This window comes from Nipponia nippon, unplaced genomic scaffold, assembly GCF_047370975.1.
Source record: "Nipponia nippon isolate SJK-2023a ecotype South Korea unplaced genomic scaffold, ASM4737097v1 scaffold_4, whole genome shotgun sequence".
In the NCBI taxonomy this organism is placed as follows: domain Eukaryota; kingdom Metazoa; phylum Chordata; class Aves; order Pelecaniformes; family Threskiornithidae; genus Nipponia; species Nipponia nippon.
This window is the reverse complement of record NW_028262358.1, coordinates 391,964-419,699: the sequence shown is the minus strand read 5'-3', so window position 1 is coordinate 419,699 and position 27,736 is coordinate 391,964. Positions and strand designations below refer to the sequence as shown.

Below are 27,736 nucleotides of genomic sequence, written 5' to 3'. Positions count from 1 at the left end.
CCATGGCAGCTCTCAGCACCTGAGTGCAGTTTCCCTGTATCTCCCGTGCTCCTGTATACGATGTGGATTGCGTGCATGGCCTGGCTCCCCTTCCTCACTTTCGGGGCTTTCGACAGAGGCTGGAAGCTGCCCCAGACCCAAATCAGGGCAGGGGTTGCCACTGCCCTCGGGGCTGAGCAGCAATGCTGGCCACCAAGGAGGCGGCTTGGCTTTTGCTTTGGTGCAGAAGCAGGTGACTGTCTGCGGGTCTGTGAAGGTGGTGCTCATCAGCTAATGATGCTGTGCTCTTCATGAAAAGATCACGGTAGCCACGGTGGTCCTCAAAGGTGTCATAGGAGTGAGTACGAGGCTTTCAAAGGCCAGATGGTTCTGAACGGCAGCTCCGTTTGCAGCCTGAGATAACGTGGTGTGTTTGCAGACCACAGAGTTCCTATCCTGCGAAGGAAAAGCAAAAAATGCAGCACTCCTGTATTTAATAGCAACTCTTGTTTTATCGCTGCACATATGTATAAGACATTCTGATATATTTAATAAAATTTGTTTGCTAGCTACGAGGAGGAATGCAGAAATTCACACACTTGTTGAGCAATCAAGATTTGCTGATGAAGCGTATCGACGATGCAGTGGTTGATTTTGTTCTGGGTCCTTTATTTTGATCTGTCCAGCTGATACATTATTATGTCTCTTAATTCAGTCCTTATAAACTGAAGTCCTTGAAGTTCTGTTTGCATCTTGATAAGCCATAGCCCTGGTAATAGCAGTTTACAGTCAGCGAGGGTTATTACTTTTTGTTACTTTTTGTTTTGTAAACGGCTATGTGCAAGCAAAGCAGCTGGCTGTGCCTGTTTAATCAGGCATGTGTTCAGTTAACTGCAGGGGAGAAGACCAACATTTCAGCTGCACCAAGTGAAAGATAACATAGATGGGACCGATGCCACCTTTGCAGTTTCCTAAACTCCAGTGGATGTTGACTCCAGAAGTGGCAAAACTGACTTGCATGTGTGATTTGAGCTTTGTTTAGTGAAGCTATCCCCTCTCCCCCAAGTAAAAGCAGGTGGTGGATTTGGGGCGGAATATCAAAAACTACAAATCTTTGGGTTAAACTTGTACCAAAAAAGGAGCACAGCTGACGTGTGCTGTGGTGACTGGCAAGGGGGTGAGCCTGGGCTCTGGGTCAGGGCAGTAACTGGGAAGAGCCTTGTGGGGCCGGGTCCCCCGGGCATGGGGTGTCTCTTCTGGAGGGGCACGGCAAGCTCAGAGCTGGCCAATGCTCAGCCTGTGTGTTGAGGCGAGGCATTTCTCGTCAATTAGCGATGCTGCTCCTTCTTATGGATTGTAAATCTCCTTTTTTTTTTTTTTTTTTTTTTTACTTTTTTTAGCAGCATAAGAGTTGGCTTTGCCAGCAGGTGCTGCTGCTCACAGCAGTGTTCGTGCCGACTGCTGTGGACGCTGCTGGGATTTTACCCCTGTCCTGGACTTCCTGACTTCTGTAGGATTTTTTGAGATGCAGTGGACAAAAGCAAGCGCTATTCCAGGTTCTACCTCTGCTTGGCACAGGCTCTGTCAGTTCTCCCCCTGCCTGCTGCCTCTTTCCCTACCAGAGGAACGCCTCTGACCCCCAGCAGGCTGCTCGGTGCTTTGCTGTGCTCAGAAGGACGAGGCCGAAATGAAATGTTAACGTCCGCGTCAGAAAGCAGTGTTGCATTAAATCAGAGTGCACATCAAGGAACTGAGGACCCAGTTCTGATAGGGGCTGTAATGTCATCTGCCTTCCCCCGATGGAGAGCTGTGCCATCAGCAGCCGTGTTTCATGTTCTTCTGGAGCATCCCTGCCTCCCGCGACGCTCCCGAGCGCGGGGCTGCTCCCCCTGCGCATGCCGACGGCCCCCTCGGCACGCCGCCGCGCCGCCTCCCGCGGGCTCTCCAGGGCGTTCGGGTCTGACTGAGAGAGGACGCGCTTTGGCAGACGCCTCCGGGTCCGGCTTCACCGTGTTCAGGTGCCCTTTGCTTCTGGCCTCTGCTTGGCCAGGGAAGTTTTAAATGCTCATTAATGCTGCGGTACGAGAGAGTGGTTTGATTTCTTTTGTCTTCCTCAGGGACAGAAGTCAAGGAAACGTGTTAATTTTACACACGTGAATTTGTGGCTGGTTTCTGTCAATACCTGGTCATTTATGAGACTTCTCAAAGTGGTTTTCATGTTGCTGTTGGGCAATACTCTCCCGCGCACATCGAAGACCATTTAAAAATGTATTCTTCATTATTTTCTGACTTTAGTTTTAACTTTTGCAAACTTGCTAGGGTGCGATTTGGTGATACTGAATCCTTAAGAGAAGGACTGTCTGCTGAAAAATAGCTAAACAGTGCACTGAAGAACTACCCCAAGCCCAGTTACAGTTGTATTAAGCAGCACTTCAGAGTGGTGTTCGGGATATCAAGCGGGATTAAACCACCACTAGACCGTCACAACAGATGCGTGAGTGATGTTCACGGGGATACGAAACATCCGATCTCTGGGAAGCAGTCAGATTGACAGAAAAGCTTTTCATTCTGGTTCTGGAGTTCTATGATAAAATTGGTGGTTATGCTTTCCCATGCCATACTAGGCCCAGCTAAAACCCGCGTCAGAAAATATGCTGCGGAAGGTGACTTTGCAGGAACAAGTTCATAAAAGTCCACGTTCTTTCAAAAATCATTTCAAACATTGCATTTTTTTTTTTAAACTAATGCAAATATATTTTTCTGTGAGCTCTGCAGACAATCAAGGACCCAAACTGGCCAGCTATTCTGTTGCTGAAGCAAAATTTTGGGCAGGATCCCTCTCTGGGTAGGTTTTATTTCTTGGTCCTGTCATTAATTTGGAGAAAAAAAAAAACAAAACCCAAACAAAACAACAAAAACCAAAACCAAACAAAAAACCTCTCTGAGCTACCACAGTGGGCAGATTTTATCCCAGCCTGCAGCATGTGCTTGGATTTTCTGGTGTCTGATAAGGCACAAACTCCTCTGGTACCTTCCCTCCGGAGGAAGGTACCTCTCTCCTCCGTGTTCTCCCGGGAGGCTGGGACCCACGCACCCCGGCAGAGCTCTCGTCAGCTGGAAGCGGCCCATGGGAACTGGGTGGGTGGCGGAGGGGTGCGGAGGCGCATCGGCTGCCCGAGCTCCGCTCCCTGAGCGGCCTGGGCTAAAGAGCCGTGGTGGTTTCTCTCAAAGGGAAAGGCAGCACTTTTGAAAGCAGGACTGTGTGTTTAACTCCGATACGGAAAATATGTGAAGGGGGAAGGTGAGTCCTATGAGATCTATGGCTTTTTAAGCAGAGGTGGACTGGTGTGGTACCTCTCTGTGGGCAGGCTTTTCTCTGAGCAACTGGAGAAGTGCTGTTGCAGTGCAGTCCTGGCAGCAGGAGGAGCTGGAACAGGCAGAGATCAAGCAGTTTCTGGTACTTTTAGCCCCATCATGATTTGGCTCTGTAATCCCCCTTCCAGTCCATTCATGCAGGGCACTGCGCAAGCTGGTGCTCACAGCACCTTGCCTTTGCAGCACGGCACTGGGGGCACAAGGACCTGCAAGTGTACCAGCGCTTGGCCTCTCCTGCTCCTCCTCCTCCTCCTCTGCCAAGGAAGGGACCTGCTGGGAAGACCACAGGAGGCCAGGGAGGCTCCATGTGAAATTTGTCCTGGGAGAAGCCAAGGCGGTCAATGCCGTGCTGAGCTGTGCCTGCTGCTCAGGCTGTTCCCCTCCCAGACACGCAGCCTGTGCTGGCCGGCTTGTATCTGGGGGTGCCGAGTCGGCTAGCTTACTTCCTAAACAGATGGATTCTTTTCCTGGTTCTATCAAAGTCACCACAAAAGTTAACCCTTGCTTGCTGGACAAGGTGTCGCGCGGGTAGTGGTTTAGGGGGTTTGAGCAAAGCGATAGACGGGGTAACGCCGGAGCAGCCCGCAGAGATGCGGAGGGGGCGGGTATAGCGCCTGCCGCATTCCTGATGCGTTCGGGGGTGTATCGTCCGCAAGCGCCGGCCAGTGGCTGGTGTGGGGCTTTGAGCTAATGAAAAGTGACGCGTTTAAAATAGGAAGAACTATTTCTCTCTTTGCAAAGCGTGTTTTCAGAATAAATGTGGAAGCTTTGGGTTTATCATATAAAAATACCTATAGCTGTGTATTATATAAACATATAATTAATACTAAATCTATTATATCATTAAAATACTTAAAATAACATAATGTCCAGACTCGTGGTAACGTATTTTTGGCAAATTAACTACCGATCTGGAGATGTATTGCACTACTTAGAGATGCCTTGATGTGCCAACGCTCAGCCATTCCCTTACCCAAAGGGCACTGCAGCATGTGAGCTCCTCCGAGGTATTTAAAAAAATAAAAAGAAATCATCTCATTCTTCCTTCTTTCTCACTTTACAGGAAGGACAGTTTGATTGCTTTTATTAGGATTTTTCCCTTTGTTGCAGCCGTTTGTTTTACGGGTGCACTGTGGTGTTCTGCTTGGGAGCCGTTTGCTCGAGGTCCCTTCAGGCCCAGAAATGGGTTTTGCAGGTAGCGCCGGGAGCTGGAGGCTGCTGAGGTGGCAGCTCCCCTCGGCGGGGGCGAGTTTGGCGGCGGGGGCTCTGGCGGGCTCTCCGGCCTCCTGCAGCCCTGCCCTTCACCCAGCGCGCCGTCCCCGCCGCCGCGCGCTGCTGGGGCGCCAGGGCTGCGCGCCCGCCGGTTCCTGACGTTTCCAGGCAGCCTCGTGGACGTGGGGGGCGCGAAGTGTCAGCACAGCGACCGTGGCCTGAATTTCACGAGCTGGCACGGCAAGGACAGAAGGCAGAAAAGCAATGCGGCGTATTTGTGGGATTTTGGCTGGTCAAATAGGCCGTTATCAGTTACACCTGTGGGACTTCTTTTTTTTCAGAGAAGTATTTCTAGATTAATTATAATGAGCTTCAGATCACAGCAAAGGGAGTAACTGAGATCTGCGTCAAAAACATCAGGCTAGTATGTAGGAAGGGAAAGGTATTTATTTTTTTTATCAAACTCTGCTTAAAATCTGCTACCTGAATTTGGCTCTGAGGACTCAAATGTGATCCCAGGATGATTTTTATGGAAAGACTGGCTATGTGTTGCCTGCATACCTGGCACAAGAGTGTTGTTTAAGGCGGCTGGAGGTCGCCCAGCTCGGCTGGCGCTGTTACCTAAGAAGTGCCGCTGCCTGTCGCTGTGCCTCTGACCGCTGTGACCAGCGTCCGCACCCTGTGTAAGGACAGGGAACCGCAGCAGACGCGAGCCCCCTCCAGCAATGCATCCTGAGCTGTTCTGATGCCAGGCTGAGCGAGATCCCAAGCTGTAGCAGGAGTCCTGGGATGGGATGACCTACATAGGACCACTGTTTCCATGGCAACTTCGGACCACCGAGATGCCCTGTTTTGGGTGGCACAGGAGCATCCAGCAGCAATCGGCACTGCTCCCAGCCCGCCCGCTCAGGTGGGGCTCACCTCCTGCCACGGGGACCTGGATCCTCCTCACCGGCCGTGGGGGATGATGGTGCCAAGGGGCAACCAGGACCCGCTACACCTACTGCAAAAGTAACATGACAAACGAAGTGTCTTGTGCTACCCCACGTTTGACCTAACCCTGTAGTTACGTTTATTAGAGGAGGGAGGGGGAAATGTCTCTGGCAGACCCTGGACCCCCTTAGCAGCCACTTGGCAGCAGCCATCCAGCCATGGCCTGGCAGGCAGACCCGAAGCCGTGCTGTCTCCGAAGCGTCGTTCCTTGCAGCGTTTCGGCCCTTGGCTGCGAGGGCGAGGTATTCTTCTGCCATCTCTTACGCGAGTGCTTCGTGCCCTGCTGTTTGACTCTCGGTACCCTCGGTTGTCTCTGGGACTCGTGTTTTGGAATAGGTGTTGAAGTATTTGTGACTGTTTGGTTTATGTCTGTTTATTTCATTTCTGCAGAAGGTAATGTTTAAGTTATGAAACCCCAGTACCCTCCCAACTCATGCCTGGCCTGCCTGGATTTATCACCAGACCGTATGGAAAAGAAACATTCCTGCGGGAAAGGTTTCTGGCAGCGGAGAGGAGAGGGGGAGCGCAGGCGGGAGCCCCTGCGGCACTGCTGGCGAGGAGCTTGGAGCAGGGGTGGCCCTGGCGGGGTGAGGAGGGGACGGGAGGTCCCCGGGGGGGCGCGGGCTCGGCCCCTTGCCCCTCTGCACGGGCCACGCAGCGCCCGCTCCTTTCTGCGTGGCTGTGCAAGGAAATGGGGCTTCTGCAGCTCTCTGTCCCCTCTCCTGCAGCTGCTCCAAGGCCTTCAGGCCAGTTTCAGCCAGGTGTGATAGGCTAGGGGCTTTTGGGGTATGAAATGCCTTTAAATCTTGCAAAAAATCAGATTCTTGGGTAGAAGAGGGAATACTGAGCAGCGGGTTTGTATAGTGGAAAGATAATCAGCTCACCTTTTATCTGGCAGAGGAGGATCCACAAGGAGGGTGATGGAAAGACTTTGGGAATTAGGATGCATCTATTCTGGACCAGCTATTTAAAAACTATCTTGTTCATGGAATTGCTTGTTTAAAAGAGGGCTGACTCCATCGTTAAGTCAGGGGTAAATACATTTTACACTCTGGAGCTTATTGTGTGGCACAACTTAAACTTTCTGTCCCTGCCTTGAAAAGCCCACCAATTTAGCAACAGTTGCTGTAGTATCGGGATCTGAAAATTATTGAAGTTCACAGGCCACAAACTGCTTTTTGTTTCTTAGAGAACATAGGTTTTTATTTCCTGACTCTTAATTCTGCATGTTATCTTTCTTGAAGTTGCCTTTTTACCTGCTTTTACAAAAATATCCCTCTTCATGAGGGATTTATGATATTTGTGCTTTCATTCCACTTCTGTAGATAGAATCAGTCAATAAAACACTGCTCTTGAAGATAAACATTTGTCTATGCTTGTAAGTTGTGTTTTATTAATGGATAGTTTATCTGCTGCTACAAGAGCTCAAAGGCAAGATAAAACAGAGGGCCACATACTGAAAATATTCTTCCTCGGTCCTAGCTGAGCATTGTACAAGTGGGAAGACGAGGCCCTGCCGGCCACAAGGGTTTGTTGCTGTAGAGCAGCGTTTTGGTGAAGAAGAGGCAATTTAATGTGCTTCTCCCTAGATGTGGCAGGTGAGCTTTTCCAAGACTGGCTGTCATCCCACAAGGGTCTCCCAAAGCTCCGGAGCACGCTGGCCACGGTGGGCAGCTCCGCCAGCACTGCCAGGGTGTGCGGTGCGACCCCAAACCCAGCTTTGTGTGACCTGGAGCGGGTAGGCTTGACTTGATGCCTGGGCAGGGCTTGCTTGGACATCGGGCTGCTGTTCTCTCCCTCTGCTACGTGGTTGGGAAAGCTGCCTGGGGACAGTTTCATTGTAATTGGGAAGCTGACTTTAGTAGGGCAGCATAAAAGTGATTTTGCTGAAACTTCTGGCCTTGCGGATGAGCTAGAGACCTGCCTGCGGTGCAGAGCTCGCCACAGCGGGGCCAGACTTGCTGCCCCCTCAGCACCATGGCGCACAGCAAGGGGCCTTGCCTACAAACTCTGTGGTTGGTTTGGTTTTTTTTTCCATGCTTCCATATGTCCATATCGCATCGGATGACTGATATTCATAACTGTAACCTTGAGTAACACTGTCATGAGCTCCCTTCCCCAGTGGGGGAATATCAATATCAATATTGATATCAATAAGAGAAAAGTTTGAAAAAACAACTTATCAGAATTGCCTTCAAACGCCCCATAGGTTGTTGGTAAAGGTTGGGGTGGGGAAATGGATGCTTATCAGCAGGCAGACTAACCTTGTTAACAGGGAGCGCATGACCAAAGCATCTGAGGTTAGAACACATTGGAATTAAAACTGTATAAACTAACAAGCTGTAAACAGTGTGTGGCTGGTATTTCTGTTGCCTTAAATAGAAAAGGTATTTTGTTTTGGAGCTGGTTTCCCTTTACCTCCAAATTCTGTTCTGTATCCTTGGGTGCTGTCTTACCCCCGATAGCACGGCATCCATCAGGCGTGCTCCCATTCTTCCTCTCTGTACGCTCATAGCGTTAGCACAGAGTCCTCAGCCCAAATCATGCGTAATCAGCAGCAGCAGCAGCCCCGTCCTTGAGACGAGGATGGTCTGCAGGTTTGAGCACTCGCATCCCCACTTGGGGGAACAGAGCTGGTGCCCAGTTTGCCCAGGATGCAGTGCCTGGGGAAACCTGGATGGCAGGGGAACGGAGCATTCCGCTCTCCCCTCCGAACTCTGCATCAGCCCTCCAAAGGGTCGTGGACAGCTGTTTCCAGGTGCCACGCTGATGGGATGGTGTTGCCAAGGCTGAGGTCTGGCTGTGGTGCTCGTGGCAGGACTGGCTCTCTGCTCTTGCCACTCCGGCTCCTGGTGGGGTGGGTAAGGACGAGCTCCCTCCGTGCCACCTAGCAAACTTCCCACGTCGTCTGCGCAGGATCTCTATGCTCTTTGCACAGCTCTGCTGTGGGTGTGGGTGGCCATGTCCTTCGGACAGCAGCGCTGGTTGTGGCCTGTGGTGAGGGCATCAGTGGGAGGATGATGCCTGCATCTGTCTCTCGCTGTTTGGGATTTTGAAAGGAGCCCAGTGGTGTCTGGGTCTTGGGCAAACCTGGTGAGACTTCTGTCTTGAGCAAGTAGTCTGCTGGGAGTCACTGGCGGAAGGGTGTGTGCGTGAATCACTGGAGGATGGCAAGGATTCAGTTTGAAACGCAGATCACAGCTTTTATCCCTGCCCTCCTTGTGTGGATGTGGACGTCCCACGGACCAGCAGGGCCACCAGCTCGTCTCTGATGACAGCTTGCTGGTGGCTGCAGTGTGGGCAAAAGGCTGGGAAAGATGCAGGTTTTCTGCCTTCTCCTTCCTTGAATTTCCTCTTTATTGCAAGTGTTTTTCTCTCTTCCTTCACTCTCTAAACCTCATCCTTCATCAGCAAAGATGGGGCTTCAGGTGCAGGGTGTGCTTAGAGCACTCTCCTCCCTTCTAAGGCAAGGTTACACCAAATATCTTCTGATGGGTCTGTGCCTGGGACCTTAGGGACCAGACGCAGAAGCTGTCTTGGTGTGTTCAGATGGACCGCGTATGAGAACAGCAAAAGTAAAGGCTTGCTTACTGCCTTCTGAAATGCATCGTGCACATAATTCTATTATGTTGTTGAATGCGACATTGAAATGTCGTGGCTTATTGCAGTTGTTACGTGTGGTTGTAATTGGTAATCTGATCTTTATGATTCCTCAGTAATGGTGTCAGTGCAATGCCTAAACAATCCAAACGTAACTTTATATATTCGTTGTGCTACAGAGTTGTAAATAAATGGCTTTTAAAATTAATCTAGAAAATAAATATCCTCATGCAATAAAAAAATGTAGAGAGAGAATATCCCAGCGACTTGTAAAACCTTAGTAAACAGCAGTAGCTACTACAGTTTAATTTGTTGTCATAAACTGGATTGATCTTATTTAATAGTAAGTAAATTATCTGGAAGTATGAAATAAAGTAATATTTTTTACATCACCAGTACCTGCTGATTGCTGGGCCTCTTCTGAAGAAAAGACTTGTAGAGGTATTAGAATTTTTTTGGACCCGTGAATGAAATAACAGGAAAAGGAGCAGCCGCCGCTTTACTGAGCTGCCAAAGCCCCTTTCGGTAAGTCTGTCGCACAGTTTTGCTTGAAAAGGCAAAATAAAGCCATGGAGTAGAAACTGCATAAGAAATAGGAAAACATAAAGGCATAAAATGGCAAAGGGTCAGTATAAAGATGCTGTGACTTGGTTCACAGTTGACAACAGCGATTACATTTCTCCGGGGAAATAACAGGGGCTTAGCAGCCGGACTGCAGGATTCGTACTGACAATAATTTTCTCTTTAATAGAAAACAGAAAAAAAAATCTGAGCCATTTTGTGGGAATGTGAGCAAATTGGCTGAACGTGTAACATCTGTATGGACAGATTCAGTATAATATGGGTCAGAGTAGTCTTTCAGAGAGCAGGTAGGTCAGGTATTTCTTTTTGCTCTTGGTTATGATACAGAAAACAAAAGGATTTTTGTTAATGGTCTACAGCAGCACTGCAGCTTCCAGCCTTAATCTGTGAAGTGGGTTTAGATAACTCCTTTTTGGAGTTAGGTGTATCCATTTGGATAATATTGGAAAACACTGCTTTTCATAGAGAAAAAAGGGCCCATAGGAGTCCCACCAACAGTTCCATCCCTGGTGACGTAGCATCCAACAGAGTTGGACTGAGAAGAAACGTTACCCGTTCTGCACGCACCTACCTTGTAATTCGGCGAAAAGAGGAAGGTTTGTCTGGTTTTCTCGAGCACTGAGCCTTATATAGTTATGCACGCATGTGTGTGCCCCCTTCTTCCCTTGATAACGCCCAGGCTGGCAGGCTGTTCTCAGCCAAATTCTGCCAAAGGTCAAGGTCTCCAAGGACTGAAGTTCCTACAAGCTTCATGAAATCAGATGCCCCCTCACACCCCTCAAGAGATGAGGGCATTGGCGCAGGGGAACGGTGCTGGAAATGAGACCATGCTTGTTCTGCTGTACGGAGGAGGACTTGGGGATCAGTCCTTGGCTGCTGGTAGAGATGCTCTGCTCGGTCATGGATATGATAAGGGCATTTATCCCTGGGTAAGAGGTAAATGTCCTCTTATCGCTTCCTTATTTTGTTTTTTTCCTTCATACACAAATGTAAGGCAGTCTCCTTCTGGTATTCCTTGTCTGTGGCTCTAATGGGGGAGTGCTGATGGACTGTAAGGGCCCCCCCGGGGCTAGGGGAGAAGAGCAGATTTCCCTAAGCCAGGCATTGCATTACGAGTCGAGCAGCCTACTGATCCCATGGGTGATGTCCTATTTTTGGAAAGCAGCCCTCTGCCATGCAAACAGGCATGAATCTTGCTGGGAGCGCCATCTGAGAGCATGGGCTCTTGCTGTTCGATATGGAAGAGCCGCTTGGTTTAAGCCTTGGTCTGCAGATGTGCGCTGCCAATGCCCTGAATGAACCGGGGCAGCGGCCATAGGGCGAAATCCGGAGTTAGAGGCCAATGCTAAGACTGTCACAAATTTCTCTGCTACCCCCACGAAGCCCGATGCGGTGCTGAGAGGAGGTTAGCTCTGCCCAGAATGCTTTTTGGTGTTGCCGTTTGGGGGAAGCCTGGGGTGGTGACATTTGTCTGTTTTGCAAGGAATCTGTGCCTAGTAAGAAGCAGACAGAGAGAAACGGAGGAGGGAGAGGTTTAAGAAGTTGCTTGGGGAAATGACATAGTGACATCTGAAAAAATAAAAACCTTTGAGAGCGTTATGGATAATTATGGAATTCAAATTGGAAATGTTCTGTGCATTTTTAATACCTCTACTAGGAGAAGGAGTATAGCTGTTTTAATGTTTAATGCATGTACAGTAATAGAAGGCTGAACTGATCTCCGTGGGCCCGTTTTGTTCCATTACCGTCCAGAAGGAAATAAATTAAATTCTATTTTAGACCATATTTTGGATCCAGATGCTTCAGAGGGAGAGATCAGAAGAATGAAAGCATAGGGAAAGCTCTGTCCCTGAACCTGTCCTTATCTGTCCTGGGAAGCTGGCAGCGACGTGCCCATGCCTGGTGTGGTACAAGGAATAAGTGACAACGCGATGGTCCTTGGAAGGATCGCTGTTTCGGAGGAGGCAGGATCTTCTCAAGTCAGAGATTCATCTGACTTGTATTTTAAGTGGTAGGAGGATTCTGATTATAGAAAATTAATGTAATTAATTCCAGATACCTATCACATATGCTTTAAAAAAATTCTCATAACGCTGCAACCAAGGCTGTCTTCTCTCCTGAATATGAAGAAATCCCAAATCTAGTATTTTCACTCTTCTAACAAACACTTTTTGGTTAAAACCTTTTAATATAATGTAGCTGAAGGCATTTCAGCCCCCCAGAGATGCTTCAGCTTGAGCACTCATGTTAGGGCAGCATGGGGACTGGCTTGGTGTTGTGTGGTCAGGAGCACAATGCTGGTGCTGTTGGTGTAATTACATTTTTAGATTAGTTCCATACTTAAAATTATTTTATCCTGATTATTCGCCTTCTGGTTTCTGGTATCTCACATGCACGGTATCTCGGAAGTAAGAAGCACACTTACCATACTTGAAGCTTTATTAATAAAGGATGAGAGTGGGGGGGAGAACTGTCTGCCTCCAGGTGTGAAAGGGTATTGAGCACGGTGCATCGCTGGTGATGCACTGGGAACTTTCGGGGCTGGGTCCATAGGGTCTCGCACTCTCGCTCTCCATTTCCTACCTCGTTTTAAGGAAGGGATTTTCTACATCAGCTCTCTTCCTTGCTTCTCCCCTTATTCTCATCCTATTGTCTGGCGCTGCCTCTCAGCATTGTGCCACAGCAGCCCTCGCCAGAGCTCCTTAAACGCGCCCTGCGTAACGATGGAAGGGGTTGCTGGAAGGGCCTGGCGCGGTTTCTCCGGACGCGGGCCGAGGCGATACCTGTGCAGCTTCCCCTCCGCCCGGGCTCGGAGCTGAAAGCCCCGGGTCCGCGGGGGGAGCACCCGAGGCGGCGGCTGGACCTTGCTCCCGTCGCAGGTAGATGCCTTCTAGGCTGCAGGTGCACTGCTGATGTCTCCTCCTTAGCTGCATAGCTCTGCAATATGCTCTTATTTGTATTTTTACACTTACACTTATGCATATTATATGAAAATATTATACTTAATATACACAAAACAATATACTTATTTTACACTTATTAATAACAAACTTTACTGGTGCTATCCAGCATGCTGGTTTTGTGCTTCCAAATGGTCTGTAGTTTTCCTTGGACCTCCTGCAGGTTTTCCTTACGCTGGTTTTACAGTGAAGAAGCTCGATTGCAGCTGAAGCGGTGCTGTCTTGACTAGCTTGTTAATGCAGGTATGAAGCGCAGCGTTCCCAATCCCGTCAGCGGCTCCCCGCAATGCCATACTTGCTGCTCTTCCTCCTTCTCTGGTCTCGGCAATTACTCTTCTCTGTTCCTCAGAGCTGGAGCTTCTCTTATCTTTCCTGGGGTGGCTTTAGTCATTTGACCTCCTGCAGCTTTTCATGTTAGGCTAGGAAAAGTTTGCCTTGTTTAAACCAATTCTGCTCAAGAAAATAAACGTGCAAGCCGCATCAGACGCCAGGTGATGATCTGTTACTGACCTCCTCCAGCCTACAGGAGAGAGAAGGGTAGATTTTTGATTTGCCTAGTGAACTGTCAACTGGTGTGTTTAAATGCTTGTCTTAGTGGGACAGGTTTGGGCAGAAACACTAACATAATGCGCTCAAGGTGTAGCTTAGTTAAAAGCAAACAACCAAGCCCACAAACCCCAGTTGATACAGATGAACGCTGCTCTCCATCAAGAGCGCAGAGGATATTTACGTTGAACTAATACTCAAATTTTCAAGGTTTTTGAGAGGAGACATTTTATTCATAAGATTATTTTACATTTGATGGGTCCCCTGCAGGTTTAACGTCCCAGACCCTGTATGTCCTCCGGGAGCGGGTGCGTGGCTGTTGTCCTTAGAGGGTGCCAAGTCACAGGTCCTGCTCCTCTGGAAGGCTCGGCACCAACCCCATACACAAACTAAGCCTGGCTGATGGCTGGTTTTGTAAATAAATGCTGCTGGGTAAAAATCCTAGCCAGCAGGCTAACCCTCATTTAAAAAACAAACAAACAAACAAAACCCACTGCACCAAAAAAGACCCAAACAAAAAACCCAAACAAACAAAGCCCTCCAACACTTTCAGTACCTTCTTTAATGCTTTGTTATGGCTACTTATTGGTCATAAACCTTTATGATTTTGGTTATCCCGATTCTTTCCAAAACTTTGAATATTTGTTTTATAAAATGTTGCTATTAGAAAACCAATAATCCTTATATTTTGTAAAGTCCTAGAGATGTCTGTCTTGCACGAGAGGGTTGCTGGGAGGCTGAGCAGGACGCGGTGCTGGCTGAATACCCTCCGCGGGAGCACACGCCAGAAAACAAACGCGCTTAGCTCTGCAGGGATCTGATTTTTAATTGCTCTGGGTTGGAGGATGGAAAAGCTGGTTTGGACTTATTAGGGGGTTAGCAATGCTTTGCTCACCTTCTGCACTGTTGGGTTTTTCCCCCCCCCCCCTTATTTCATAATATATTTCTTTAGGAGAAAATAATAAACATCTTGTGCAATTGCTCCAATATTTTTTTAAGGAAAAAAGCCATTAGGTAACTAGCATGGAAATTTTAAGTAGATGTAATAATTTTCTTTTGGATTATGGGAACGTTTTGGAGATATGATTATGTTAGTCTTCAGAGCTTGAGATGGTTGGGACTGGGAAACTCCTCTGACGTGCTGTGGGCTTTGGTGTACAACTTCACACAGGAGCACATCGCAGCGTTGGTCCTCGCTGTCGCTCACTTCGCTGCCAGGATGACGTTCAGCAGAAAGCACCCGTGCAACTGCAGCTTTCGACTTCTGAAGGTGGCTCCAGATGCCTGCAGCCCCTCTCCGTTGTTACACGGCCCTGTTCTTTTAGTTGGTGATGCTGCTTGGTTTGGTTTCCGAGTTTTACTTGCTCAGTCGGGATTAAAACAAAAAATTGAAAGAATTTCAGTAGGAAAACTCCCATTTGAGTTTAGCTTGTGTATTATTTACAGTAGTATGCTAGATGGGAAATGTGATTTTGTTCTTTTGCTGTGAGAATATCCCATCTCTTAAGAAATCCGCTTCAACAAAGCGAACAGTCTTGGCAGAAATACAGTGCTGGTCTCCTCTAAGAGCGACACGTGAACTGACCCTCTTGAGTATATTCTGCCGAGGCACGTGTTGCCAAACAGCCTTGAGAGAACAGCAGCACCCCGTGGCAAAACAACTTGCAGCCAATACTGTAACAGTCTGTGCGGTATCTAATATTATTTTAATTTTGAGTGCTTAAACAAGTGATTATTTCTACTTACGCTGTATGCCTTTCACTTGGTATTACTTACGTCTGCAGAGTTATTTCAGTGCATAGGTGGGGAGCATACTATTACATTTTTAGCCATGGAATAAGTTTTTAAGAAATACCTTGCTAGCACTTTCCTGGGAGTTGGCGCGCTCCTCGGGCTGTAACAGCCCAGCGGTCTCAGGCCAGCTGGAGCCCGTCTCCGCAGGGACAGCGGCTGGCTAAATGAAGATTGAACCTAGCAGGGGATTTAGGGAAAATATCGGACGTCCTTGTGTGTGCCAGGCTGGATGTGGCCATAATGTGGCTTGGGGACTGGGCGACTTACCCGTATTGTTAGCTCAGGAAGCGCCAGCTTCTGGGGTTTTTTTCTTCTCGGTCTCCTGTCTTCACAGAGATCCCTCAGCTGAGTCAGCCTTAGGAGGTCCATGAAAGATGCTGTTTCCAAGTTGTTCATCTGCAGCCGTGACTGCCTAAAAAGACTTTATTTTAAAACACTTCATCTAAAACCCTACAGGATTTAGCACTGCATTAATTTCTTGTTGGAGAAGCAAACCAGTCCTGCCTACCTGTACTGTCTGGGGACTCTTGCCCCTGCAGAAGGGGCAGGGGGGAAGCGTTCCCCTCCGCCTCGTGGGCTTTGCTGACTACTGCAAGGCAGGGCTTCAGAACGGGAGAAGCTGGGTGAGTCAGGGATTCCTGGTAAAAGCTGAACGGAATGGGGCTTATTTCGGTGCGCTCTCACTCGCTTTGCCATTCTTTAAGATTATTTTGTTGTTTCTTGGTAGAGTACTGACGGATGGTTTGCATTTTTCTTGGCTGTTTGGTTGCCTCTCCAAGGGCTCATCCATGTTTCTGAGCCTTTCCCTCCCTTTCTCGGAGGGATAGCTTTGCACATTTAGACAAATGATGCATGCTGATACTGAAGCGCTGCGTGTTTGCTGTTGCTCTCGTGCCCTGGGGATGTATTATGTGAAGCGCTCAGCAAATATGGGGGAAAAAAGACTCTCTTCAAAGTGAATCCCATGATTTCACAGCCCTAACTCGCATCTGTCTTCTCTCTCTCCTTCCCTTTGCTTGCTCCCAGGTCAGTTGTTAGGTCCATGAATCTTCCCTTATGCTTGCTGGTGGGGGCAGAAGCTGCGGGGAGCTGGGCTTGTGCTGGGATTGCTGGCTGCCTGCGGGCTGGACTACCCTGGCTCCTCAGTGCTGGCATCTCTGAAAAGTGCCTGAAAGACAGCTTGGCAGGTGGCTGGTAGCCATCCTCCCTCTTTGGGTGGCGTCGGGGACTCCTGGAAAGCAGTCTCCTTCCCCGCCTCCTCTGGTCCGACCGGGGCCGTGGCTTGGCTCAGCCCGACGGGGAGCACCCTGCTGCTTGTCCCGTTGCGTGGCCCATGGGGCTGGTGTCCAAGGAGGCTTGGTCACCAGTGTGCTTGGCTCGGAGCAACAGAAAGTGACTTTTTATTAGGAGAAAGCTGTCTAGCAGCTGCGTTGGGTTGGGCGGCGCTCTCTTAGTAAAAGAAATAATATTATTTGGGCAAAAAGGCTGCCTGTATCTATCTATACATTAAAAAGAAAAACTTCTTTGCAGATGAGTTGGGCAAGGAACTGAATAGACATATCCAGTGATGGTAGATGATTTGGGTTTCAAAGTTGCTGATCTTTTCAGCAGGGCTTTCCAGTTTGCACCTGTTTACAAACTTACCTGCCTTCAGGTTGTAGATATACAGGATGGATTTGAATCGGTATCATCTTATCCCCAATAATCCCCTCAGGCCGTTGTTCTGTTGCCTAGGGTGCCTTTATAGTCTGCATTTCTCCTGATTTTTAAAATAGAAAGAAGCTTTAAATTACGGGAAGCCTGGATTTTGTGCCCTTCCAGTTGCTTTGGGGAGTATAGTTATTTTAAGGTTTGTGGAAAGAACTTGGGTTTTCTTGTTCTACATTGCAAGCATTAAATCGAGACTGAGAAGAGCATGCAGAAAACGTCTGTGGAAGTCTGATCGGAGAATGTGCGGTGATTTGCACGAACGCAAGAAACTAGAAGAGATTTCGGATACCTTGGAGTATTTTAAAGCATCAGCTTCCGTGCCAGTCTCTCTGGCTAGACAGAGTATCTTCTTTGAGATAAGCAAATCACCCTTTTACACACACTTGCCCGTTCCATTTTTAATCTTTCTTTTCCAGTTATGTAAATAGTGCAAGAACAATATTAACTGCGTACCACTAGTAAGCTGATTCGCTTGCTCCAAGTTATCAGACACAAAAGCGCTGCAGGGCTGGTTTGTAAATTGAGTTGGATTTTTTTTTTTGCATCTGTGTTATTCTGAGCTCTTATGTAAACACTCGGAATGCAATTTCTATATATACTCAGCTTGTTATGCAACTGCCCTGTGCAGTGATGCCAAAGGGATTTAATTTTCTTATCGGTGGCTTTTAGAAGAAGTGATCAAGCGTTCTTTCTGTGGAAAGCACAGAGAATGATAAAGAGAAAAACAATAATAAAAATGACAGAAAACAAGTACAACTACAAATTTTGAAAGGGGGAAAAAAATTAAAATGTTCCCAAGTTACAAAACTACTTATGGTGGCTCTCACTGAATGCGTGATTACTGCTTCAGTACTACTTGACTACATTTGTTCTTTATGGAAATTATTGAATGACTCAATATATACATCTGTTTTACAACCCGCGCTGAACACATTCTTTATGTATTATTGATGAAACATGCTTATTTATAGCAGATGTTGTTTAGCAGGATAGCAACGGAAAGCGTTGCTGGAAATGCGTTCCATCGGATCTCTGGGCTGGTGCTTTTCGAAGTGACGATCAGCACATCCCGAGAGCAATTACGGGAACGTGCCGAAACTGCTCCGGCGATGGGTGACTCGCGGTGTCCTCGAGGCGCTCTCCGCAGGAGCGGCTCTCCAGCAACGGGACTTGGAGCTAGCCACTCTCCTGAAAACCTCTTGGAAATCATGAAGCTGCTTCACATGATAATTGATTTTTAATTGAAATGGAATTAATTATTCAATTATTTCATGTATTGCGTACTAAAAAGAAAACGCTGAAGGAAAAACTAAGGCTGCGAAGTCAAGTGCTATGACTGCTGAAGCTGCTATAGCAAAGGCCGTGGAACCCCCAGTGGGCTCTTCTGCAGGTGTTACAGCCGTCTCAAAGCCGCGGGTGAAATCCAGTTCTCCCGGTTCCAGACGGGCTCCTCTGACACAGGACGCTCTGCTTGCATCCCCGAGTCATTTACTGCTCGCGTACAGCTCCTGTGCGACAAGCTGAACCCAAGAACAGCCGTGCGAACGCTGCCCGCCCTGCCCATAGGAGCTGAATTAGGAGCATCCACGCCATTGAATCCGGCATCCTGGCTGCCAGCTGATCGACTTGGTGGCACCGAGTCCTCAGCTGCAAGGAGCACAGCTGTAACCAGAGGGCCTGCAGCTCACCGCGTGCAGAGTTTCACCCTAAGTGGAAAATCAGAGGTTGAAAATAGTGGAAATTTTAAAACGACAGAAAAACCCTGATGAATTTCCTTCTACATTAATATTTCCCTCAGAAATATTTCTTAAAGGATTTTTTTAATACAAATGCTTCAGCGATGTACAGAGGCAAGCCTGGAGCAGTGCTGGATCGCTGTTGCTGATCGCCTCCGTAATCTGGTGCTTTGGGGAGTTATTTCGGAGGAAGCAGACGATGGAGCTGCTGGAAGCTGTGGTTCATCTGCTGCCGGGCCCCTTAGGAGGGACAGGCGGTGTCTCCTGGGGGTGGACGGAGCGGAGGCAACCTATCTTGGCCGTCCAAAGCCTTGGCAGCTGAAAGACAGCAGCAGCTCCCGCTTAAGGAGTGGCAGATGTTCGCATCACCCTTTGAAACAAAGGTTTTGTACAGCGTCAGAAACTTTTTGGCACCGTGGTGCATTTTGGCTGTAATGAACTTGGAAATGCTGATGAAAAAACTTCCAGCACAACTTGCATCGTGGTTTTATTGCGTTTATTTTTGCCCGCACTCCTGAGCGGAGCTGCTGGTGTTCGGCAGCCCGCGAGGCTGACGGCCGGCCGAGCTGCCCCGTGTGCTGGTGAGGGGCCCTGAGCTCTCCCGCGGGGCTTCGCCCGCCGGCCCGGCTCCCAGACGTTATTTTGGAGGAGGTAGATGGCAAGGGGTTGCTTTCACCAGGAGCTGAACTTCAGCCACTGAACTGATCTAATTCGACACCCGTAGCTGGATTTGCATAGCTTTTGGAGCCGAAAGTCCAACACATCATCTGCTTAATCCTTCCTGAGTCAAAGCAAACACACACTAAGTGGGTTTTAGAAACAAATGTCTGTAGTTTCACACATTTCTGTCTTCAAAGTAACTGTTGAAGTCAAAGGTTAAACTGCAGCAAACCCCTTATTTCTTTTCCTCTCTGAAAGGATGGTAGGAAGACAAAACTGCATCGCTTGTCCTCTGGAAGTGTTCCGGCTTTTTAGTTTGTGACTTTTAGTTTGTTGTGTAGCATCTTGTCAGAGCAATAGAGCTGAATGCAAAGGCTTTTTGCTTTTAATCAGGAGGATTATCTGACAGCTGTTTTATCTTTGCGCAGCTTTGCATCACTCTTCAGAATAATAGCATTATACTTTTTTTTTTTTCTCTTTTCATTAGGAATGTGCCTTACCTAAATGCCTTCGTATAAGGCTGGGGTTTTTTTTGTTTATAGCTGTGCAGAAAGAAATTAGCTTACTTTCTGGTTTGCATAATGTTTTCAGAGTCCCAGTATAATCTTTGCAAGCTTGGACGTTTAAGTTGCTGTAGGCTGTGGGCAGGAAATAAATCTAATTTTTGTTTGCTTGTTCCTTCTCATAGCTGTTCTGAACGCAGAAAATTGTGAATTCCATTTAAACTGTTTTTTACCTTCGTTACTAATATAAACTTCTATAGTCAAAGAAGAAATACATTACCCTTTTACCACTTAGAACATGCTGCTCTTTCTGCATTTTGTCCTGTTTCAGTAATACAAATAGTGGTATTAATTTAATTTTGTACTAAATTTCTCATGCATGTAATAAAATCCTGTTCCTTTGTTAATCCAGCAATCTAAGCAAACACAATATAGAAGCATTACAGCAGAACACTTAACCCCTGCTCTTGTTTCTCCCCAACGTGTGTTTGCCTTAAGTGTGAAATGGGAGCATTTCTGTACGGACAAGGTCGGGTGTTACCGTTCCACATTTATTACCCGATTTAAGTTACTAACGTATTGCTGAAACACAGTCGGGTTTTGGCGCGCCCCTGGGTATGTGCTTTCTATCCCCAGGCTTCGGGAGGGCGTTGCTGCGGGGAGAGCCCTGCGCCCCACCGCACTCCGCACCCCGCAAGCGGGACGCCGCGGCCCTCGCCTTGGCGTGGCGGCCTTTCCCGGCGGCGGTGCCGCTGGCCAGGATGCGGCCCGCGTGCTGCTGCGCAGCACGGGGGTGAGGCCAGAGCACCTCAGAGAAACGAGGAGCGACGCTGAAGCCCGCACCCTCCTTTTCTCGCCCTCAAAGCCGTGGTGGTTCGGTAGTGTGGCTCAAAAGGCAAGTCAGAGGAGTTTCAGATGTATTTAGTCTTTGTGAGCTCTCTTTGAAAAGGGGAACCTTAAAAACTGGGGGCTCAGCTCATGTCCTGGCAGACTCACTTTACAACAAGCCCAGGGATCATCTCTGCCGCAGAAATCCCTGTCCGTGCCCACAGCCCTCCCGGAGGAAATGTTGGGCATGCTTCTGTATTCGGGCAACCAACACCCATGAGAGAGTTTCAGACTGGAGGAAAACGAACTGCATCACAGCCCCGGGGAATTATTAGCATTGGGTTTTGTGGTGTGTTGGTTTGTTGTTTTTTTTTTTTTTTTTTTAAGTTGGGGCTGTGTGTGTGCCAGTCTGAGTATTTTTACAAAAGACAAATTGATCATGGAAGTGATGTGACAGCTCTGCCTCCACAAAACCCCCTCTCTAACTGCTGTCGGGCTTCCCGCCGGCAGCGTTCAGTTTCCAGGGCGTTGTGTCTGTTGTGTACTGGTAAATTGTGTCAGGCTAAAACTTGGCAAAGGAGTCGTCAGACCGGCGTGAATCCTGGCCTTTTTCGAAATGGCTGTTGCTCCGTATCTCTGCGGCCCGCGGGGAAAGCGGTGCCTGTCCCGTCAGTACAGACGGCTTGCCCATCAGCAGCCTCTCGGCCAGGTGAAATACCTGCGTTACGGTGGGAGAGGTGGAAAGTTGCCTTCTGCGGACCGAGACCAGGCTTTCTGTGCGGTGTGATGAGAACGGCCTTTTGACACCCGAGATGCCTCGGGACCTCTCTGTCCCTTGGCACGCTCCAGCGATGCAGCGGTTGTGCCAGACCAGCTGCTGCCCCCACCAGTGATGGGGCAGAGGTTTTGGGTGCTGGCGAAGGAGTGAGTGGCTTCCCTGAACAGCTGACTTGTTGGAGTCTTTTGGTTCGTGACACAGTGTTATTCCAGGCTACTGTGGCTTCAGGAGACGAGGATCAGCATTTGCTGCTTTGTGTCTGAAATGAGTTTCCTAGTGAGTTTTCAGGTTTAATCGCTCCTGCTAGTAGTCAAGACAGTCTTAGAGGTTTGAGGGGTGCTGACTCTAAACACGTGCACAGGTAACTTTGCCGACAGGCAGCATGTCACAGCTGGAGGCACGGGACATCTGGTCTCGTGTTGCAAACACGAGCATTAATCCGCTGCGCAGAAGTAGCTCGGCTGCGTGCTGCTGGCCAGCCCCCCGTCGCATCCGTGCAGGTGGGGTGCCTGTGCCATGAGACAGCGCTGGTCCAAGGACCGCACTCTGAAACGCTAGCATCCCTCCAAAGCGCTCAGAAAGAACAAATTTCAGATCACGGGTAAGAAGCTCAGCCAGTATCTGTACAGCTGGGCCAGCAACAATCACGGGGCAGTGGCCACAAAAGGCTCACAGTATTTCTATGGATGAGGCGATGAGCGTGCGGCACTGTCATTACACAGGCAGCATTCAAGACGTGTTTCATTGAACCAGAATTGTGTTGGAAGTTTTATTCCTTATAATACCAAACCTTAACCAATCTTAACTTCTTTCAGCTCACGTGCAACTCTGTCTTCTGTAACTGAGTATTTTTAAAATATCCTTTTAGATTACTTAAGCACTTTGAAAGCAAAAAAGGAAAAAAATTGACAAGTGTAATTCCTTTATTGGCTGTGTAATACAGACAAGTCTCTCTTTGAGTACAAAGAAATGCAAATTTTAATCATATCCTTTACATCTAAACTTTTGTTCATAGATTGGTATGCACACAGGCTGGAGAGCACACACGTATGTACGTACGCGCAAATTCTCATTTATTTCAGTATTCAAGTTTTAGATGGATGAACCTGTTCCTTTATTAAGCTTACCTTTAATTGGGTGTAATCTTAAAAATAAAGTAAAACCCAAATCCTGTTCCTGATGAAACAGGAGTTAATACAGCTTTTGCAGTTAACCCCTTCCCTCATCCAAACTACTTGTGCCATTTTTCCTCGGGGTGCGAGAGCGTGGATGGCTGTTGGAAAATGGCCAACATGGGCATATTTGAAATGGTCACGTAGCATCCCATCACATATTGAGCCATTTCCACCTGTTGTTGTATTACACGTGAACAAATTATATATGAACAAACATGGGGCATGAAGGTGGAGTCTGTATCTCATAGTGCAAATTTCACAGTCTGAATACACAACTGCTTCCCAAATTTGGGAAATCCAGGGCTCGTCGCCTTAGGGTAGCACACAAGCTTCTCAAAGAAAAACGTAACTCAGTTTGGATCACTCCTGCCATATGTTATAGGCTTTTCTCTTCACTGAGTGATAGATGTTGTTTAGAGAGGAGTGGGCTTCATGCCGTTCTGTCATCACATAATTTACAGCAACAGCTATGTTGAGAGTTACAGAGCTAAGAGGGCCTCGGAGCAGAAACTGCTTTCTGCACGCCTACCAGTGGGAAAGGGCCCCTGCGAGGAACCGGCTGCTGCAGGGAAAGGAGAAGGTCCAGGTGGCAAAGGGAAATCACTTCAACCGTGCCCAGCTGTTAACAGGTGTGGGGCAGCAGCTTTGTCTGGGTGGCACCCTTGTGTTGGGACGTACTTTGAAATTGCTGACTGCTATGTTGAGAGTCGGTAATAAATTTTCCTCTTGAATATGTAGTGCCTGCTAGTATAGCTATTTAAATGCATACAAATCTACTTTTTGAAACCCAGGAGCTGTGCTTTCTGTTCTCTGAAGCATGCAGCTAAAGTAATGTGCCTTTTCTTCTCTGAGATGTCTTTGTACTGTGAAGATCAATGAAATCCTGATTCTGATTTCAGCACCTGCCTGATTCCAATGGCATTTATACAAATAATAGCTAGGAGTTCTGTTATCTAAGGTAGAATTAAAGCTCTGTAACTCTTGTTTCCCTTCCTGTAAGTGCACTGGCTTCCTCAATTACCTCCATCACCCAGGAGCTGTGTCTATAGGCTTGCTGGCAGGAGAGGGATATGTGAGTTGGATGCATGGGTTACAATGCTGCCCGTGCCAGGCTGGGCTGTGCTCCTTGTACCCGCACCTTGTTCCACGTGGTTGAAATTAACTGAGTTTAGGCTGTGCGATAGCTGGGTAAGAGCAAGCTCCGTGTGAGGAGAAGCTGTCTGCCCGGGACCTCGTCCGCACAGCGGCCGGTGGCGGGCGCACAGGAGCAGGATGGGGCTCGGCGCTGCTGGGCGTCCTCCCGGGGCTCCGTGTCTGCGCCCAAGGCTCCTACCCACCCGCAGGTCCCTTCTGTGTGCATCTTCCACAGCCTTCCTTAACTCTGCAGCAGCTTATCCGCTTCTGTCAAGTCTTCACCCCTGAAGATATCTGCCCTGAAATGATTTATGACTGGTGTGCTTTATTCGGGGGAACTGTGGTGGAAGCAGCTGAGAAATGCAGTAGATCACAGAAACTGCCCAAGCTGATAAACTGCCCAAGTGAAGTGTCCGTGATCACTTAAGAAACTATTGATCCGTGGTGTCCCCAAAGCTTGCTGCAGCCTGCTTCTCTGAGACATGGGGGAGAGAGGCGCCCGTGACAGCCGGGTGCAGCGCGCCTTGCCTCCCATTAACATGGAAAGCATCTCTGCGGCAGGGCGGGCAGGCGGCGCCGGTGGAAGGGTTTTCTCCAGTCTGACCTGAAATGGTCGTTCTAAGCTCTAGCTGATGCTGTGGAACACGCATCTCTCTCTCTTCGGAGAAATTAAATTTATTCTTGTCGCAGGTCCTGTGTGCTGAACTGCTGATCTTGCGATAGAGGGGTCGACTGAAAACTTTGAAATGACAAAGCTGCCTCTAAAAAAGCAAAGCAGAATGGGTTTGGTGGAATTCAGCTCCCCCCCCCCCCCAGTTGGTCCTTGTGTTTCTGCTTTGCCACACGGGCAGGTTGTGTTGGATGGAGAAGCAGCTCTGAAACGTGAAGGGTAGTCCTCTGAATACACACGCTTCTTGTGCTCAGGGATGATTATGCTTAGGATAATTCACTGTTTTCTCCAAATATCTGAAAAAGCTAGGTATTTTTTTCTATTTTATTGATGTAGCATTGTGAGCCTGAGTTGCCAAATTTAAACAAATGCCAAAATTCATAATTTAAAAAAACAACTCCTCTGTAATGATACTTTTATTTCATTAAATGTTTTCTCCCTCTTTGCTGTGTGACTAGCTGGTGAGACCTGAGAAACGGTACCGGAGAAGAAGGAAGATCAGCAGGAAGGTGCCCCCTGGGTGACAGGGAGGCAGGAATGCCCCCGTGACAAGGGTGACCTCGGCCAGGCAGCAGCAGATGTGACTTGGGAAGGACAGGACCAGTCGGGCCCCAGGTGGGGCTCTCCCTCTGAAGCAGCACCTGGAGCCTGCGGAGAATTGCCCGGGAAGTGCCAAAAGGTGAAATCGTGATAATCCTGTGAATTCTGGGCAGCCGCGGGGCTGGGGCAGGTCACCTCCTCTGTCTGCAGGGCTATCTGGGTTTGCTCTGAAGCAACCTGCTGCAGAAGATTACAGCCTTTGATTTTAGAGCTTCAGACAGTGCACAGTCTTTCTTTAAGCTGCTTAGCAGGGTGTGGGTTTTTTTCCTTTCTGCACTTGCAAGCGGTAGGAAGTTTGGAAGAACGTGATGCAGAGGGAGGGGAAGGGATTTGCTGCCACTGGCTCAAAACTTCCCTTGCAGGGGCCTGGGGAGAGAGCCTCAGGGCTGTCTGCTCTCAGGGGAAGGGGGCAGAAACGGATCTGTACATACATCGTATTTCAAAGTACTTTCTCAGGCTCGTAAGTAATAAGTTGTATAGATCTGAGCTTTTCTCTCAAAACAGAACACCTAAATCCAGGCACTCAAAATGTAATTTAAACTTGAAATTTGAAGAGCATCCATAATCCTACCTAACTTTAGATAGTAAACTTGCTCCTACCTGCTTTTCGTAATCAGTGGAGATTACTGGGTGTACTCACCTCTGTTGGCTAGAGAGCAAGCCTCGGGGTGCTCTGCTCCGAACGCACCCCCCGGAAAGCAGGTGGCATCAACCTAGGCAGAAAGGGAGAGATGTGCATTTCAAGCTTTTTAAAAAATTTGTTAGCTCCCTGAAGTTGATGAAAGTAGACTGGTTTCTTTTTAATTTTTGCTAACAACGCTTGTGTATTTTTACTCATTGGTTCCCTTATTTTGCTTCAGTTCTGCCAGATGATTCGCGTCAAAAACTGAAAAGCTGGCAGTAGACAAACTACTGTTCATCAGAGCGATTCAGTAACTTCTCCTGGGAACAAATTTCAGATTGTTTATATTCCAGCCCTAAGGATGTTCCAGTGCTGCTGCTGCTCAAAAATATTGGAAATTCTTGGGTGCTCTATATTTTTGTTCTTCAGGTGTCTAAATATGATGTTTGGAAATGAGCAATGACACCCCTTTCCCTTTAAAGAAAACCTTGCCTCCTGTATCTGGTATTGTTCTGATGCAAACTGCTCACACTCGTTAACGGAGGTGTTCATACCGGTGCGTATGAAAACGAACAGCTGAGTTTGGCATCTTGTGAGTTTGATGGGGTTTGTACTTAAGCTCGCTTCACCCAACATCACCAACTTGGTGACCACTGGAAAGTTATGGCACCTAACGATGCTCAGGCACAGCCACTGCCACCAACGAGAGCTGGGAAGCCCTGGGCTGGCCGGAGTCTATGTGGGCTCATTAAAACTCAACTGTCATCGTCACCCAAGACTAACTACATGGAGGTTCATGTGTTTGTGGGCTCTGTTAGTTAGTACGAGGAGGTATATTGCTGCTCTGTCTGTTGAAATGGAGCAAGGTGCTTTCAAGCAGCAGTTTTCTTCTTGTCCCCATGTCATCTGTGGGTGAAGAGAATAATATGTAATGTGTAGAAGGGCTTGTGCTTTTCTTGCTGGCAAAAATGACTTTGCTCTTGCTTTAGTTCATTTAAGCACTTTGTAACACTTATGTTTGGGCAGGTAACATGTCCAGCTCTTTCGTCTTCCTCTCCTGCAAGACCTCCTAGCTTTTTCTTGATTGCAAAACGGCGATATGCTGATGCGGGCTCGTGGCAGCTCCTGTGCGGTCAGTCACCCACAGTGATGGCAGGGGAGGTGTTTGCTCTGCGGGTTTTCCTCTCGCTCTTCTCCAGCATCTCAGAGCAAGGTTCCCAAACATCTCTGCATGTACAGACAGCTATCAACTGTCTGGCATCCCTGTCGCCTCCCGTGGGCCTCTCCTAAAAGTTCAGTCGGGCTCTGTGCGCTGTGGCTGTACGGACTGGGCTCACTGGTCCCTCGTGCCCCAGGGCCTGCAGCTCGGCTGGCACTGGCCTGTATAAACCAGCCCCCATCAGCCATGGCTTCTCATGCCCCCTGCCCTGCTGGAATTAGAGGTCTGTGTCTGTGCTGGTATCGGGCACTTCATTATGGGGCAGCAACACCTGAAAGAAAACAAAACTGAGCAGGAGCCTTGCATGCAGCTGTGCCACCTTACACTGTGCTGCCAACAACCAGAACCTGGGAGTGAGTGAAACCTCTTCCCCCTGCCTAGAGGTGTGCATCTCTCAGCCTGGCCCTGCCACCGCTGTCTTCAGCTTGGCCCAGGAGATGTAAAATTTTGGTCTTATGATGCAGCGGAGACTTAACTCAGAGCCCTGCCTCGTGCTCTCCAGAGCTGGGGGAGACGGCTGTGTCTCTTCCTGCCGTTCCCGAGCAGCCCCGGACATTGCAATACCCAAATAACACATAATCCCCAGGAACTGAAATGGAAAACATTGTGAAAGTTGGAGAGGGACCAGAACCGCATCTTCCTCCGGCGGTCCCTGCGCCTCCCGGCCGCGCAGCAGACCGCAGCCTGAGCCATGCCACGCCACGTGCGGATGCTCCCCGGTCCCCTCAACCCCCTTGCCCTTTTTTCAGATAGTTCTGATTTCAACCTGCCAAACATACCCACGTGCCCATATGGAAATAGTGCCCTGGTACTAAGAGAGCAGTATTTCTATCATCTGGATAATTAATCCCTCAGCTGGCTATGCAGTTAGATCTCAACTTCACCAAGCTGTTAATCAAACCCTTCTTTCATATTCCTATACATGCAGTTCAGTCTGGCTTGTGATTTATACAACCCAATATCAAATATGGCTTAGAAAGCTGCTGGGGCGGTTTTCTTTATTTCTTTTTAAATCCACAAACCTCCCTGGTGGTCAGAGATGGGGGATGATTTTTGTTTT

General features: G+C 48.4%; 1 long non-coding RNA gene across 2 annotated transcripts in view; it reads left to right on the top strand.

Moving 5' to 3' along the window:
* The window catches only part of LOC148053049 (uncharacterized), a 50,369-nt gene that overhangs the window by 3,149 nt on the left and 19,484 nt on the right, over positions 1-27,736 (top strand). For both annotated transcript variants that reach the window (XR_015708788.1, XR_015708790.1), the window contains exon 2: positions 24,694-24,914. This is a non-coding gene — a long non-coding RNA (uncharacterized LOC148053049). The remainder of the gene's footprint in view (positions 1-24,693; positions 24,915-27,736) is intronic.